Here is a 16,292-nt window from a genome sequence, read left to right as displayed (position 1 = left end):
GATGAAATACAAGCATTTTATGTTGGAAGAAAGTCATGTTAAAAGACCCAGATAAAGATTCCTGCAAAAAGAAGACTGTAAAGAGTCATGATTGATATACTGATTAATGGTAAATAAAGATGGTAGAAAATTCAAATGATTATTTATACTTAAAAAATATGGCATGAAAAATATTTAATATTTTAAATGGTAGACAATCTGAGATGCTTCAATCTTATTTTGATATATGAAGCAAATTAATATGGGTAAAAAACCCAGTTGCGAACAGTGAATCAAGCCAAGATTTTTAAGAACGCATAAATTGTATTACTCTTTAATGTCATTTTAGAATGCTAGAACTGCTCAATGGAGCAGTCCTCTCTGGCACCTACACTTTGCAAGAGCTTGATCTCTCCAATGGATCTAGGACTCTCCAAATATGGATGTGGTAATAGATCTGGTTCTACTCAATAGAAGGTGACATATTGTTAAGACTTAGGACTAAAATGAAAGGGCAAATTCTTCCTATCTATTGCTTCTTCACAGCTCATACAAGTGACTAATAGAAGCTTTTGCCTTTGAGCCCATCTTACACATAAATGTTTCCTTTCCCTAACAATATATACAGACAGAGATTTAAGCAGTAGGCCTTAAAAGTCTCTGGAAAATTGAAATAAAAATCTACAATGATAGGAGAACACATCAAATAAGCCCAAAGGGCATAACATTAAATACTGAGGATTGTTGGTTCAACTTTCGCTACTTTTGGTATCACTGTATAATTTGAATTAAAAAGAAAAATAAAAAAGCCCCCAAACTGCCTGGCTCGATAATCAAAAATAGAGCCTGATAATAACCATAACTTCCCTGACCGATACAGGAATCTGAATCATGTATTATATTTTCAGTAAAGAACAATAACAAAAAGTTACTCAGCAACCATCAAAAATCCTGTCACAGCCACTATTATATGCCCATAAACAAAGTAGGCTTTTAGATAAAAACAACTTAGCCCAGCCTGTTTGGCTCAGTGGTTGGAGCATTGGCCTGTGGACTGATGGGTCTTGGATTTGATTCCAGTCAAGGGCACATACCTTGGCTGCAGCTGCAGGCTTGATCCCCAGCCCTAGTCAGGGCCCAAGGGGGAGGCAACCAACCAATGTGTGTCTATGTGTCTCTGTCTCTCTCTCCCCATCTCTCCTCCTCCCTTCCACTGTCTAAAAATCAGTAGAAAAATATCCTTGGATGAGGATTAACAACAACAACAAAATAACAAAAAAACAACTTATAAAATCTACATTGACAGTTGTTATTTTTCTGAGAATAATTTTTAAAATATATACTAAAAGGAAAAGATGGAAAAATTACTTCAGATATCTCCCTAATAAATGAATGATTAATACATTCCTTAATGAAATCCCACCCCAGCTAATTTTGATAGTTGAGAAATAACTTCAAGAAACATTGTTAACTATGAATTTATCTTTTCATAAATTGACTATTCTTATCTCAATATATGATTTTCCTTTTATCTAGTTTTACATGACTCTTCCATTCTTCTAATGAAAGCAATCATAGGTTATAATGCCTTCTCAATACCTGGGCTTCTTAATTAAAAAAATGGTAGCAAATCCAAATTTCTCATGTATCTCTAAGGACAATTCCTTCCTTAGATAACACCTTTCAAAATGTAGCTATTAAAATTTTAATTATAAAGAACTTTTAACAGACCTATATGCAATATTTTCTTATAATAATGACACTAGTTTTATAAGCCAAGACAACAGATTCCTAGTATAGTTTACTAAGCCTAGTAGTTACAGCATTTATTAATCTATCATATAGTTTGGAGATGTGTCCTAGAGACTGAGAAGAATTAACACTGTCTCCACGCGAAACAATTTTAAGATACTTTTTACTTGTTAATTTGCCTCTCTTCCTACTAGAGTATAAACTCTATGAGGATAGGGATTTTTGTGTTTTTATCCTCTGCTGTAGTTCCAATGTCCAGAACAGTGCCTAACACATAATGGGTTTCCAAGAAATATTTGTTGAATGAATTTTGACTATTCTTATCTCAATATATGATTTTATCATTCATCAAAATACAAACAAATTAAAATAATTTATTTGGCTCAGTCACCTTTTTATAGACCTCTGAATATGAAGTCCCAAAAAATTATGTCAGTAGCTCTGAAGACCTAGAAAAAGTTGAGACAAAAATTAGTATAGAAAGAAATAACATTGATAGACTCACAGAATAGAATTCTACAGAAATAATATTTTAATGGTAATTGTGTTTGTTTCACCTCTGTATATTGTCTTGTTTACATCCTATGATCTCTCTCATTCTATATATATTTATTTCAATCCTCACCTGAGGATATGTTTACTGATATTAGAGACAGAGGAAGGAGGAAAGAGGGAGAGGGAGAAAGAAACATTGTCTTTCTAGTGACCTGGTGCATGGATTCGTGCACATTGAAAGGAAATTAATTAGAAGGTGGCCAGCAGGGGGGGACTGGGTGAGAGGGGCCAGACATGCCTTGGAGCCAACCTCCCGAAGTCCCTCCCTGGCTGGCCGCACCTGGGGATCAAACCAGCAACCTAGTTTATGCCCTGACCAGGAATCAAACCCGTAACCTTTTTGGTATATGGGATGATGCTCCAACCAACTAACCCATCTGGCTGGGGTTCTAGTGCTATATTTTATCCTTTAATCTTTACATCCTATTTCCCCATAAAGCCAGATGTAAATAAAGGTGGAAAGGGAAATCACCTTTTTTTCTTCTTTTTTTTTTTTTTACTTAAGTGGTAAATATTTTATTATGTCACTGGATATTCCTTTCTCTTTCCTTCAAATTAGAATTATCTCCCATTTCTCAAGGGATTCCTTCTTTTTCTCCCTCCCAGGAAGTGTTCCTTTTCTCCACTGACCCCTTCCCAAATTCAGAGGCTTTTCTTTAACCAAATGTCAAATTTACTCTCCAGTCATACAAGGATCTACCATGATCCAATAAGTTCATATTATTCTTTTCCCCCTCCCCATTCCATCCCACTTATATCTTCTTGTCCTAATATAGAAAAAGATTGACAAATGGAAGTAATTTCTATTTGTGGTCAAATCTGTAATAGAAACACATGGACAAATAAAGCCGTAATCAACTTTCTACCCTCCAAAAAAGGGAAAGGAAATAGTTGATGACCTAGGACTTTTTTGGGGAAAAAAGTGAAATTTAACATTAGCCAGAAGTGAAAGAGCTGTTAACGGTATTTCAGTTACCAAGGAGAGGAAATGTACTCTATGTTATTTTATGAATTCCAACTTATTAAAAATGGGAAAATAAACCATTCTGTAGAAACAATTCACAAAGAACATTAGGAATTATAATAATAAAAGGATGAAGGTAACAGTAAAAGGAACAACAACAAAAACACAAAGAACCCAAAACAGATGTAGACTCCTCTAGCAGCAATAAATAAGAAAGGTAAGAAATGACAAGAAGGAAAAAAAGCAATAAGTCTGAGTGCACAGCAGGAGGAAAATGAATGCATCACAATTTCAATTTCATTTCAATTTAAGTATTTCCAGAACAATCCGTCAGAATCCACCAAAACACCAGTATGTTCTTGAATTCAGAAGCAGAATCAGCCTGCCTCCCAGTACTGACTACTCCTTTGAGAAGTCACCATTTACATATAGGTTCTTGGGAAAAGGCTATTAAATAGAACATGCCAGAAATAGTTTGTAATTACTCCTATCTTTTTAATTGTGTTCAGAAATGGTCAATAGTCTTTGTATTTGTAAAAAAAGAAAAAAAAAGAAGTCTTTGTATTTGTCATTATGACAGTTTTTTTCTCTATATGACTTGACTTGCTGAAAGCACAAGACCCGTGTGATCTGTCTGGTTACTCTCAGAAGACAGTGTTTTAAGAATAATTCCATCAGATATTTAGAGAAAGAAATTGCATCAGCCAGGTGAGCCGGAAGCAGCTGGGAGACAAGAGTCCAATAAACAGCCAATTCAATGAAAGAAAATTCAGAACAAGTCTGCTTCAGTAATCCTGTGAAGAGGACTGGCAGGAAGAGGAGTGCTGCTTCAGAAAGAGAACAGGCCTCATATGCTTCAGACAGTCTTTGTACTGAGGCTGTGGACCTTGGCCATTCTCCCAGAAATGATGCAATCCTGATGAACAAGATCTGCTGCCAGAGAAACAATTGTTAACAGCCTATGCAGACAGCAACTAAGCCAAGGAGCAATCTCTGATCAATTTCACAAACCAACAAAAAGCCAAATTGCTTCCCTCAATTTTGGTTTCTGACAAAACATGTAAGTAAATAGATATATATGAACAAGCCATTTTCTCAAAATGTCTCTTGTCTTTTAATTCCTTTGGCTTTACAATATCTATCATCCATCATTAAATTTTAATTAGAACACTGAGACCATTTCTACTATGAATATAATTTTCCAAGCATATTAACAAGGTATTTACATTGAAATTTTACACTTATTTTTCTCACTCTCCTAAGAAAACCTTTGGGAGGTAATGGCTTTCCTAAATATAAAAATCACTCTGGAATCTACAGCCCAATTATGAGATTTCAAAGTAAGGACAAATATGCACACCCACAAAGGTATATTTTATAGACATCTTTGAAATTACATGAAACTCTATGTTAAAAACAGGCATGTCTTAAAGAAAAACAGAAAATTTCTTCTTACTTAGGCTGACAAAAGAAGGAGATTGAGTAATATCATTACACTGTAATGCCTACTTTTCTCAAGGGCAACAATATTATTTCAGATCTTACAGGAGGGTTAATAACTATTTTCATCCTACTAGCCACAATTTACTATTTTATTTTAGAATCTAGCTTAGAAAAATCCTCAATTTAAAAATCGTCCATAGATTCTTCATCTCCTAGGCCTCATTTCTTTTTCAGAGATTTATCAGGTTGTTCATACAATATAGTTATAAAATCATTAGGATTTTTTCTCACTAAATAAAGGACTGCATCCAGCAAACTTCAGTTTTCTAAACTCCAACTAGCTACAATTAACCAAATTTCTTCCCTTAAGCAATAACCCTTAAACAGATTCACAAGAAACAAGCACCTAAAATATATCCTGAAATCAATATATTCAGACCAACCTACCTACACATTTAAACTATTAAATAATGAAATTAACAGATATACAGAATAACAGATAGATAGAAGCCATAAAAGTTCTTTAATTTAACTCTGTTAAGGAGAAAAAACATGCCAGAAAAACTTTCAATTAGGATTAAAAGAAAATAGTCATTAATTTTAAGATTCAATTTCTGATTTTGTTATATATGTAAGTTGAATTTATTCTTAAATACTTCTATAATTTCCTTCTTTTTTAAAAAAATATATTTTATTGATTTTTTACAGAGAGGAAGGGAGAGGGACAGAGTTAGAAACATCAACGAGAGAGAAACATTGATCAGCTGCCTCTTGCACACGCCCCACCGGGGATGTGCCCGCAACCAAGGTACATGCCCTTGACCGGAATCGAACCTGGGACCCTTCAGTCCGCAGGCTGACGCTCTATCCACTGAGCCAAACCGGTCAGGGCAATATAATTTCCTTCTTTTGAAAAATTTACAAAATGATAAAAATGAGATAGGAAAAGAAGGTTTTTTGATATGATTATTACCCTCAATTTAATTTTTAAATCACAGAAAAAAATACAATAAATATATGAATGCATTTTATCTACATGACCAACATGCTTGATTGAGAACTAATGTGGCAGCTGTATTATATGCTTATCTTTTCTTGCTCCAAATTTCTATGAATCCTGACACTGCCTTACGCAATGTCTCAAAGTCTCAGTTTTCTCATCTGTATAATTGAAAGGATAATAATACCTGTCCTGCTGACTCAGGTGTGTATGGACTATCGTTTGTAGTAAATAAAAGTTTAAATCGCTCTTTGTAGTCTTTAAATACATGTGAAGAAAGATAAACTGCTACTAACAACATGAATATGGGTAAAAATATTTTTCACTCTTCTTCAACAGTGTGTATTTCAATCTTGCAACAGAAAATGAGACTATATGTAGAAAACATGAAAAAAAAAACCACAAAAAAACCAACAGCATAGGTGAGATAAGTAATAAGCATTAGGAGAAATAAATGTGTTGAAAAGTTCATGTAATTGGGATAGTACAAATTCTAAGTTAGGCTTTCAATCTGTAGCAAGTTAATGCAGGCAGAGTATCTAAGAGAAGTTCAGGGCTGAAAAGAAAAAAAGAGAAACACTGGGGCAAACAATTAAGAGACTAAAGAAATATCATGATTTAGTAATTTAGAGCCAAGATAAAGTTTTCCTTTTTTTCCCCATCTCTTCTGCAACACTTGTTTATCCCTTGGCCACTTTGCCTAAATTTATATTCCCTCTAGGGGCTACTGGGCTTGCTACAACAAACCAATGACTAGAATAGGAGGCAATTAAAACCCAGTTTAAAAAAAACCCCTATTTTATAGTCTATAGTAAGAATTTCTTTCGTCATGAAAAATTTCATTAATGGCAATATTATGGAGGAAAGACATACTTAGTTGTACTTGGAGGGGAGGGGTGGTAGGACAAGAGTACATGACATAAATAATGAAGCTAAATACATACTACACTTTTAAATTGTTTTAGGTTGACATCGTAGAAAAATATTTTACTTATAACTCGTTCAAAAATGATAAATACATATATACTGTTAAACTAACCAAGGATGCACAGACTATTCTTAATAAGAATCAATTAGAATGACATGGACTTTGATTTACCTCTTTAGAGAGTGATCTTCTCAAGACCTTTTGAAGGTTCTGTCCTACTATGTTTGGAGCCTCAGCATATGCTTTAGAAACATGTATCAGGCTAGATATGAAAAGAACCTCTCATACCTCTACATTTGCCTCCTCTGTCCAAACTGCTTTCATTTTCAAACACTGAAATGGGAACCAGATTTACTTACTCTAGAAGAAGTGGATTATGCACATTTATGAGGCATTAATATCTGTTATATTTTCTGTAGTTCAGGTATAATTTCTCTAGTTGATAAAAAATTTAGAGTTTTTGGATTAAAGTCTATTATTTTATAGATGAAGAAACAGACTACACATATTTTAACTGTAAGAAGTCACACACACAGTGGTGGAGAGTTCAGAAACCACAAAAAAAAAAACCACAAAAAAACCAACAGCATAGGTGAGATAAGTAATAAGCATTATTAGGATTTAATATATAGCTTCTGTTTATTAAAGTAATTAATACTTATTTTAGAGACCTACATCTGAATTAAAATAAAAAAACTGTAAAATTCAGCACCAATTATTGGTGCTGTGTTAGACAAACAAGTCCATATTGAAATTCTTTTTTTTAAAAAATATATTTTATTGATTTTTTACAGAGAGGAAGGGAGAGGGATAGAGAGTTAGAAACATCGATGAGAGAGAGACATCGATCAGCTGCCTCCTGCACGCCCCCTACTGGGGATGTGCCCGCAACCAAGGTACATGCCCTTGACCGGAATCGAACCCGGGACCCTTCAGTCCGCAGGCCGACGCTCTATCCACTGAGCCAAACCGGTTAGGGCCATATTGAAATTCTTGACTCTTTTGGAATTTATATTATCTAGACTTGCCAGTTTTTCTGCATTCATTCATTCATTCATTCATTCAACAATCATAAAGTAACTACTATTTATAAAAGCTATGTTACATGCTATTTTAAGATGTTTCTTTTATCCAGAGAGGGGAAGCAATTTGCAGACTCTCTTGGTTTGCCTATGTGCCAAGTACTGCATTTTCACAACCATGAAGGGGAAAAAGAATCCTAAAGTATGCCTTTACATTTAATGAGTCATTCTGAAGAGAAAACATCACCCTCCCCACAAAGAAAGAAAATCCCAAAAGCATCCATCGTTTATCAGTGACACAGAGGAGTCTCTTAGGGAAAGAGATTATTTTATAAATCTCTTAAACTATTTAGACAAAACTTACTGATTGGTCTTATGGAAAATTCTACTAAGAATGAAGGGCAATGAATGGGCTGCAAGAACCTGCAAAACACAGATGAACAGAACCTGACCATACATGTTCTGTGATTATTTGGCAGATCAGGTAGGTAAGTATATAGCAGTAAGGGCATTTAAAGCTTAATAATTCTGATATGTACAATCGGATTCCCCTCACCTCCTGATAGCTGAATCATTAATCTTATTATTTAAAAACTGCTTGTAAAAATATTCAAACATCACAAAAGCATAAAATAAAGTGAAATCCTTACAATTCCATTTCCCAAAGATATTCCAAAAATAAAATAACCCCCCACTGTTCTGTAATCTGCTTTGTTCATTTAGTAATAAGTTTTAGACATCTTTCTATATTCAAAGGATATATACAAATATACTTCTTCCTTTTAAATGATGGCACAGTATTTTATCCCGTGGATCAACCATAATGTAAGTCAGTCTTCTGCAGGTGGATGTTTAGATTGTTACTAATTTTCCATGACATATACAATGCTGAATGGTTTGTGTGTGTGTGTATATATATATATATACCTATATAATAAAAGCCTAATATGCAAATTGTCCTCTCGACCGGAGTTTTGCTGGGAATTTGACCGCTTGCTATGATGTGCGCTGACCACCAGGGGGTGGTGTGGAACATGGCGGGTGTTTGCAACTTGGCACTGGCACCGGAGGCGCTGTAGGCCCTGATGGGCCCAGATGAGAGTGGGACCCGGGCGGGATGGTGGAGGTGAGTGGGCAGCACCAGGCCACGGTAGGTGCGAGTCACTGGTCACCAGGCGGGCCCCGATCACACTGCTGACCTGATCACCACGCCGCCGCTGGGCTCCCAGGCACTGAGGGAGCTGGGCAGGGGCCCAATGCCCTGCTGATCTGATAGCTGGGCAACCAGTCGGGGTGGCGGGGGGTGGGGCTGCCGCTCTGCTCCCTCAGCACCTGGGAGCCAGGCAGTGGCAGGGCAATCAGACGCCCCCTTAGCCGGTGACCAGCTGGGGCGGCAGGGGGCAATCGGGCCCTGCAGGCGGCAACCAGCGGCAGCAGTGGGACTGCCACCAGGCTCCCTCAGCGCCTGGGAGCCGGTGGGGTGATCAGATTGGCGGGGCAGGCAGGTGGACTGAGGAAGGGAGGCCCCAGCTGGCAGCCACTAGGGGCCCTATCTGTGCACGAGTTTTGTGCACTGGGCCGTGTGTGTGTGTGTGTGTGTGTGTGTGTGTATGTGTGTGTGTGTGTGTGTGTGTGTGTGTGTGTGTGCGCGCGCGCGCGCGCGCGCGCGCGCCTTTGTTTATACATGTGCACAAACATTTCCTTAAGACACATTCCTAAAAGTGGAACTGCTAGAATGGCATGAGCATATTTATTAGCGATGCTGTACCACCTCCCAGAAAGTAAAAACCTTATTATCCTCCCACAAACATAGTGAGAAGTCTACATTTTTTCATAAGTTTTTAAATAATTTAAATTCTTTCCTCAGTTTTCCTTAGAAGATTCTACATTTTAAAAGAAAACCCTAAAATGAAAATTAAAAACTGTAAATACTCAACATTCTATTACCAAACTACTCACCAGAAGCTATATTGGTAACAATAGAATTAAAACTCAGAATAATTTGTAATTTAAAAAGTAATGGTGATGAAAGACATAAATTAAAAACAAAACATTGATATACCTGTGTGGGCAAAAGTAGATTTATAGTTGTTCGTATGGAAAAAGACTTAACAGGTTATGATTATTAGAATAGCTTTATTAACTCAAAGGAATGTCACAATGTCACAGTGCATTTATGTACAATCTCGTTAAGTGGCTGGAATTGCTGGCCTTCATTATTTACATATTCTTGTAGTCTACTTGCTATACTCAAACACATTTGGATACAGAGTTCTTTGTCATCAATAAACTTACTTTTGCCCACTCCTGTACAGTGTTTGGCCTATGCATAAAACGAGTCTATTTTTACTCATACAGTAGATTCTTGAGCAAAATGAAACCTTTGGAATGGTGAGTAGTAACATTATTTCCCTAGAGGATGAGCATTTATGGTGGTTTGTTATGAGACCCAAGAATTCCCATCATACAAAACATCAAAATACTGTAAAACTTTTCTCTGAGATCTTAATATAAAAAAATGATTAAGCCTCTACACACATGCTCATCTTTGGTCCAGTTTCAGTAAACATTTCAGCTGTATTTAGGCCAAAATTCTCATTCATTAATTCTTATAATAAATTAGCCCCAGGACACTGACAAAATAGTACTTTTTAGTTAATGAATATAACAGGCATAGTAAGCTGCTCCAAATCCTTATGCATAAAAATAATCACAATCATATACTATGCTAAATTTTCTGTTATTTTATTCTCCTTTAATCATCTCTGTGGGTTTTCCTGTCATATCAGTTTGACCCTAAATAAAGCCCAGAATTCTAGCACTGAATAAAGTAAAACACTAAGTATTTTAGCATTTACCTGTAATTTTCCCTCTTTGTTGAGAAGTCTTCTATTTACAAACTTATTTTTTACTGAGTAAATATTTCTAAATGCTGAATTTTACTCTTTCTGAATACTGTATTTCATTTTCCGGTACTTGGTAACCAAGTACTTGGTGAGCAATATAAAAACTAAGACATCTTTTTTTTCTTTAATATTTTTATTGATTTCAGAGAGGACGGGAGAGGAAGAGAGAGATAGAAACATCAATGATGAGAGAGAATCATTGATCAGCTGCCTCTTGAACGCCCCACACTGGCGATAAAGCCCACAGCACGGGTATGTGCCCTGATTGGGAATTGAACCATGTCCTCCTGGTTCAGAGGTCGATGCTCAACCACTGAACCACACTGGCTTGGCCAAACTAAGACATTTAAAATAAAAAAAAAAATCCTATACCCCAGATTATGACAAATCTCTTGTAGACCATCAATAATAACTTTAGAGTAGTGGTTTCCAATCTTTTGGAAAAAAAGGAGTTTTTTAAAAGTGCAAAAATTTTGGGGTGGGGCAGGAAAAACCAGTGGAGGGGATCAAAAGGTAGAAACTTCCAGTTATAAAGTAAATAAGTCATGGGGATACACCATACAGTATGGTGACTACAGTTAATACTATACGGCATACCTGAAAGTTGCTGAGAGTAGATCTTAAAAGTTTACATCACAAGAAAAATAATACTTTTGGTAACCATGTAAAGTAAAGGAGGTTAACTAGACTGCTGTGATCATTTTGCAATGCATATGGACTGAATCATTATGTTGTACACCTGAAACCAGTACATCAATTAACCTACTTCAATTGAAAAAAAATTTTAAAACGAGGCCACTGAGTGGGTCCTAATCCAATATGATCAGTATCCTTATATGAAAAGGGAATTTGGAGACATGAAGAGACCCTAAGAAGCATGCACACAGGGAAAGGATAATGTGAAGAGGCAGAAAGAGGGCAGGTCACCTGCAAACCAAGGAGAGCGGCCTCAGGAGAAACCAATCCTGCCAATACCTTAATCTTGGACTTTGAAAAGTGCAAAATTTTTTATTTGTTGATTAGGAAAATACAGTAAAACAATATATACACATATATTAGATCCTTTGCAACTGGGGCTCCTGGCCCACAAAGTACTAGCATACATGAATAATAGACAATTGACAATAATTCTATACCATATCCTTTCATCTTATATCCTTAAGAACCATTTTTGATTTAGCCATTATAAGACTACATGATAATTTATACCCAGATAGGTAACAAAAAAAAAAGGGAACAAAAAGATTTCTACTTAAGAAGATATCCCCTTTGACCTAATGGGCCAAAGGACCAGAAAGCCCCTGTTAAAGCTATGAGGTCTTCAAGTTCATCTCTGAATTCTAAAAAAAATTGCATGGTCCATGGCTCTTCAATGAATTTAGTATTTCTTAAGAATCCACTAAGAGTCAATATTGTTTCACACTGAAATTCCAATTCTTTCCCCATCTGTTTATTAAAGCAAGAAGGAAACCCACTAGGCTTCCATTTGCTCTAGTATCAATATTCAAAAATTGATTCTTAGTATAACTAGCTTGTTACTGGTTTTCTAGCTGATTTCAAACTTTGAACACACATACTTACAGGAATTCCTACCAACCCTTTGGTGAACTGCTCAAAGGAGACAGTATTTGCCTAATCTCTTCTTTGAGGAGATCTATATTAAATGTTTATTTGGCTATCAGTTTTTAACAACACAGAAATACTAATTTACAAGGCAATGTTTGGGAGATGCTTGTTACCATCCCTTATGCTACCAAAACAAATTCCTTTAGGAATTCTTATCTGACTTCTAGACCTGTTATTAATTAATACCCTCCTTTTAAAAAAAGCATTTTCTTTTGGAAAAAAACTGAGTTTACCAAGCACAGCTTAGAGTGCATCTATGTCAAGTTAATACAAATAAAACTAAGTAGGCTACAATCTTTAGTAGCAAAATTATTTGAATTTTCAAAACTAAAAATGAGTGGGAGGCAACCAATCGATGTGTCTCTTTTACATAGATGTTTCTCTCTTTGTCTCTCCCCCTCCCTTCCACTCTTTCTAAAAAAGTCAAGGAAAAAATATCCTCTGGTGAGAATTAACAAAAAAATAAAAACAAAAATCATAGATCATCCTATCTAATAAAAGAGTAATATGCAAATTAACCATCACTCTGCTACACCCACAAGCCATGCCCACCAGCCAATCAGGAGCAAATACGCAAATAAACCCAACCAAGATGGCTACGGCCACAGAGAGTAGGAGGGAGGCTTGGTTTTCCCCGGCGATGGAGGAAGCCAAGCTTTCCGCCTGCCCTTGCAGGCCTAGGCCTCCACTCAAGGCTACAAAGTTTCAATGACAGAAGATACATAAACCCAAACAGAAATGGCGGCAGCCACAGAGCTGGAAAGAGCAGGAGGCTAGGGTTGCCCACGGCGATGGAGGAAGCCAAGCTTTCCGCACACCCTGGCTGGCCCAGGCCTCCGCTTAAGGCTACAAAGTTTCAATTACAGAAGATACATAAATCCCAATAGAAATGGCTGCCGCCACAGAGCAAGCAGAAGGCTTGGCTCCACTCCAGGCTACAAAGTTTCAATTGTAGAAGATAAATAAACCCCAGATACCAGGGCCTCCGCTTGGGTCGCCAGGGGGCGTGGCCGGCCTGCAAACCACCACAGGCCCCTTGCCCAGGCCGCCCCACGCCCCAAAGGAACCCCACCCTGATCTGGGACACCCTTCAGGGCAAACCAGCTGGCCCCCACCCATGCACCAGGCCTCTATCCTATCTAATAAAAGAGTAATATGCAGATTGACCATCACTCCAACACACAAGATGGCTGCCCCCATGTGGTCAAAGATCCTGCCCCCATGTGGACACAAGATGGCTGCCAGAAGATGGCCAACAAGGGAGGGCAGATGGGAGGGACCAGGCCTGCAAGGGAGGGCAGTTGTGGGCAACCAGGCCTGCAGGGAAAGGCAGTTGGGAGGGACCTAGGCCTGCAGGGGAGGGCAGTTGGGGGGGGACCCAGGCCTGCAGGGGAGAGCAGTTGGGGGTGACTAGGCCTGCAGGGGAGGGCAGTTAGGGGTGACCAGGCCTGCAGGGGAGGGCAGTTGGGGGGGGGACAAGGCCTGCAGTGGAGGGCAGTTAGGGGTGACCAGTCCTGCAGGGGAGGGCAGTTAGGGGAAAACAGGCTGGCAGGGGAGCAGTTAGGCATCAATCAGGCTGGCAGGAGAGTGGTTAGGGGCAATCAGGAAGGCAGGCAGGTGAGCAGTTGGGAGCCAGCAGTCCTGGATTGTGAGAGGGATGTCCGACTGCCTGGTGGGATCGGGCCTAAACGGGCAGTTGGACATCCTTCGAGGGGTCCCAGATTGGAGAGGGTGCAGGCTGGGCTGAGGGACACACACCCCCGTGCACGAATTTTGTGCACCGGGCCTCTAGTCTATAATAATAAAAGCATAATATGCTAATTAGACCGGACAGCCAAATGGCCTTCTGGATTAAGCAGGGGCTGCGAGGGCTGAGCCCCATACTCGAATATCGTGCACCAGGCTTTTAGTTTCTTTATAAGAAAACAAGTATGCTCACAGTGGGCATTGTGGTGGTATTCAATTTGGCCCAATAGATCAAAGGGACACACCTTTTTAAGCCCAAGAAGAACCAACTGAGTCTGGTAGCTTCTTGGTTGCTTAGCAACCGAATCCTAGGGCACCTATATTTCTTAACCTTTTTGAAGAGTGATCACAGATTTCTATTAGACTCTGATAAAGACCATGAATATTTTTCTCAGAAAAACACTGACAAACCTTGTAAAACTTCTAGGGATTCTAGGCCCTTGTTCTATAACCCTTCCTGAACTACAGCCAGACTCGATATACGAAGCCTGCAACTAACTGACTTATAAGAAAGGTATGGGTGACTGGAAGGGGCGAATAAACTTTTTTTTAATATCAAAGTAATAAATAATCACTCTAGTAGGGGATGATGCCCAATAAAAAAAAAATCTATTTTTCCTTTCTTTATCCAGATCCAGGAGCCCCATCCAATTTCAGGCAAAGAATCCTAAAGAAAAAACTGCCAAAACTTCAGATGGGTAGCAGTACCCAAAGTCAGGGAGAGAAAAGGGCAAGATTATAATGGTGAAGGTGGAAGGCTTTTTAAATAAAATAGGGAATATAGTATAATGAAAAGATTCTGGAATCATAAGGAGTTGACTCACCCTATTACTAGCTATGTGACCACTCTAGTTCAGTTTGTTCATTTGTAAACCATCCCACTGTACTATTTTGAGAATTAAGTGACATAACATTCATAAGAGAACCTAGCAAGATATTTGACACATTGCAAGCAACCAACTTTTGATATGCTGGGTTACATTAAAGAAGTAGAGAAAGTAAGAAATGTAAATAGGAACCACTTTTCTACTTCCAAGCCAAGAGTATGAAGTAGAGGAGAGGAATTTACAATTTGAATCCTGTTAGTAATTCGCCAAATCCACTAAAACTAAGATTTGCCAACAGTTACAGAATAAACTGCACCCTAAATAGCCTATTAATTTTCTTAGAGAAATCTTGACTGGCACTGATTTGGTATTTATAAGGTATCTTTTCAGATATTCAACTATTTTATAAAATGATATCTATTGTATACTAAACATACTGTTAATTTACCCATTTGCTCCATCAATCTTTCTGTCAGGAATACCTTCTAGAATCTGTGTAGACCTCTTTAAAATATTAACATTTCCTTTTAGTATAGTCATTACATACCTATGCAGCCACTCTATTTTCCTTTTGATTGGAAATATGTGATAGTCATAAGAGAAATTGGGTTCAGAAGGCAAGTAGCACTGATGGGGAGAGACTGAAAAATCTGATTGTTTATTTGCCTATTGTAACAAGTTTAAAGTTTTAAACTTTAAAACATTTTATTGTGAAAAATTTTAAACAAGTACAAAGTAAAATTTTATAAAGAACTTCATTTACTTACTATTTCAATAATAATCAACTCATATTCAATCTTGTTTATCTGTCAACTCTCCTCCATTCTAAAGCAAACACCAAACAATATATTTCAACATTTAGCACATAATCTCTAAAAAAGTGTACATTTTAGTTCCTGTTTTGTTTTGTGGGGAAGGGAAAAGATAACATTAGCCCACCATTTGTCCTTTTCTGGAACTCCCCATATCTAAAATAATAAGTTAGGACCCTGGTCAGGTAGCTCAGTTGGTTAGAGCGTCATCCTAATACACCAAGGTTGGGGGTTTGAGCCCTGGTCAGGGCACATATAAGAGGCAACCAACGAATGCATAAATAAGGAAACAACAAATAGATGTTTCTCTCACTGTCTTCCTCTCACAAATCAATAAATTAAATTTTAAAAAGAAAGGTAATATAAGGTATAATTAAAAGATTCTGGCTGGAATCCTAAGGACTTGTCATCCAGTCTGAATTCATTTTGGCATTCCTCAATCTCACTCTAATCCTAACATATTAAAAACAAATAAAACTGCCCAGGCCGGTGTGGTTCAGGTGGTCGAAAGTCCTTCCATACACCAAAAGGCTCTGGGTTTGATTCCAGGTCAGGGCACATACCTAGGTCTCAGGTTCGATCTCATTAGGACAGGTCGGACAGTTAATGTTTCTCTCACACATAGATATTTCTCTCTCTCTCTTCCCCTCCCCCCCATCCCTCAAATCAATAAACATATCCTCGGGTGAGGATTAAAACAAACAAACAAACCAACCTTCTAAACATTATAGA

At 37.6% G+C, this 16,292-nt stretch overlaps 1 protein-coding gene across 13 annotated transcripts in view; it reads right to left on the bottom strand.

Moving 5' to 3' along the window:
* The window catches only part of SETD5 (SET domain containing 5), an 85,140-nt gene that overhangs the window by 51,224 nt on the left and 17,624 nt on the right, over positions 1–16,292 (bottom strand). For 6 of the 13 annotated variants that reach the window (XM_080675769.1, XM_080675756.1, XM_080675758.1 and 3 more), the window contains exon 2: positions 2,123–2,180. The exons of the other annotated variants lie outside the window; for them this stretch is intronic. The gene's annotated coding sequence lies outside the window, so the exon portion shown is untranslated. The remainder of the gene's footprint in view (positions 1–2,122; positions 2,181–16,292) is intronic. 13 annotated transcript variants of the gene reach the window in all.

The sequence above is a fragment of the Plecotus auritus genome (assembly GCF_963455305.1).
Source record: "Plecotus auritus genome assembly, chromosome: 6".
Classification (NCBI taxonomy): domain Eukaryota; kingdom Metazoa; phylum Chordata; class Mammalia; order Chiroptera; family Vespertilionidae; genus Plecotus; species Plecotus auritus.
This window is presented reverse-complemented; position numbering and strand designations above follow the sequence as displayed.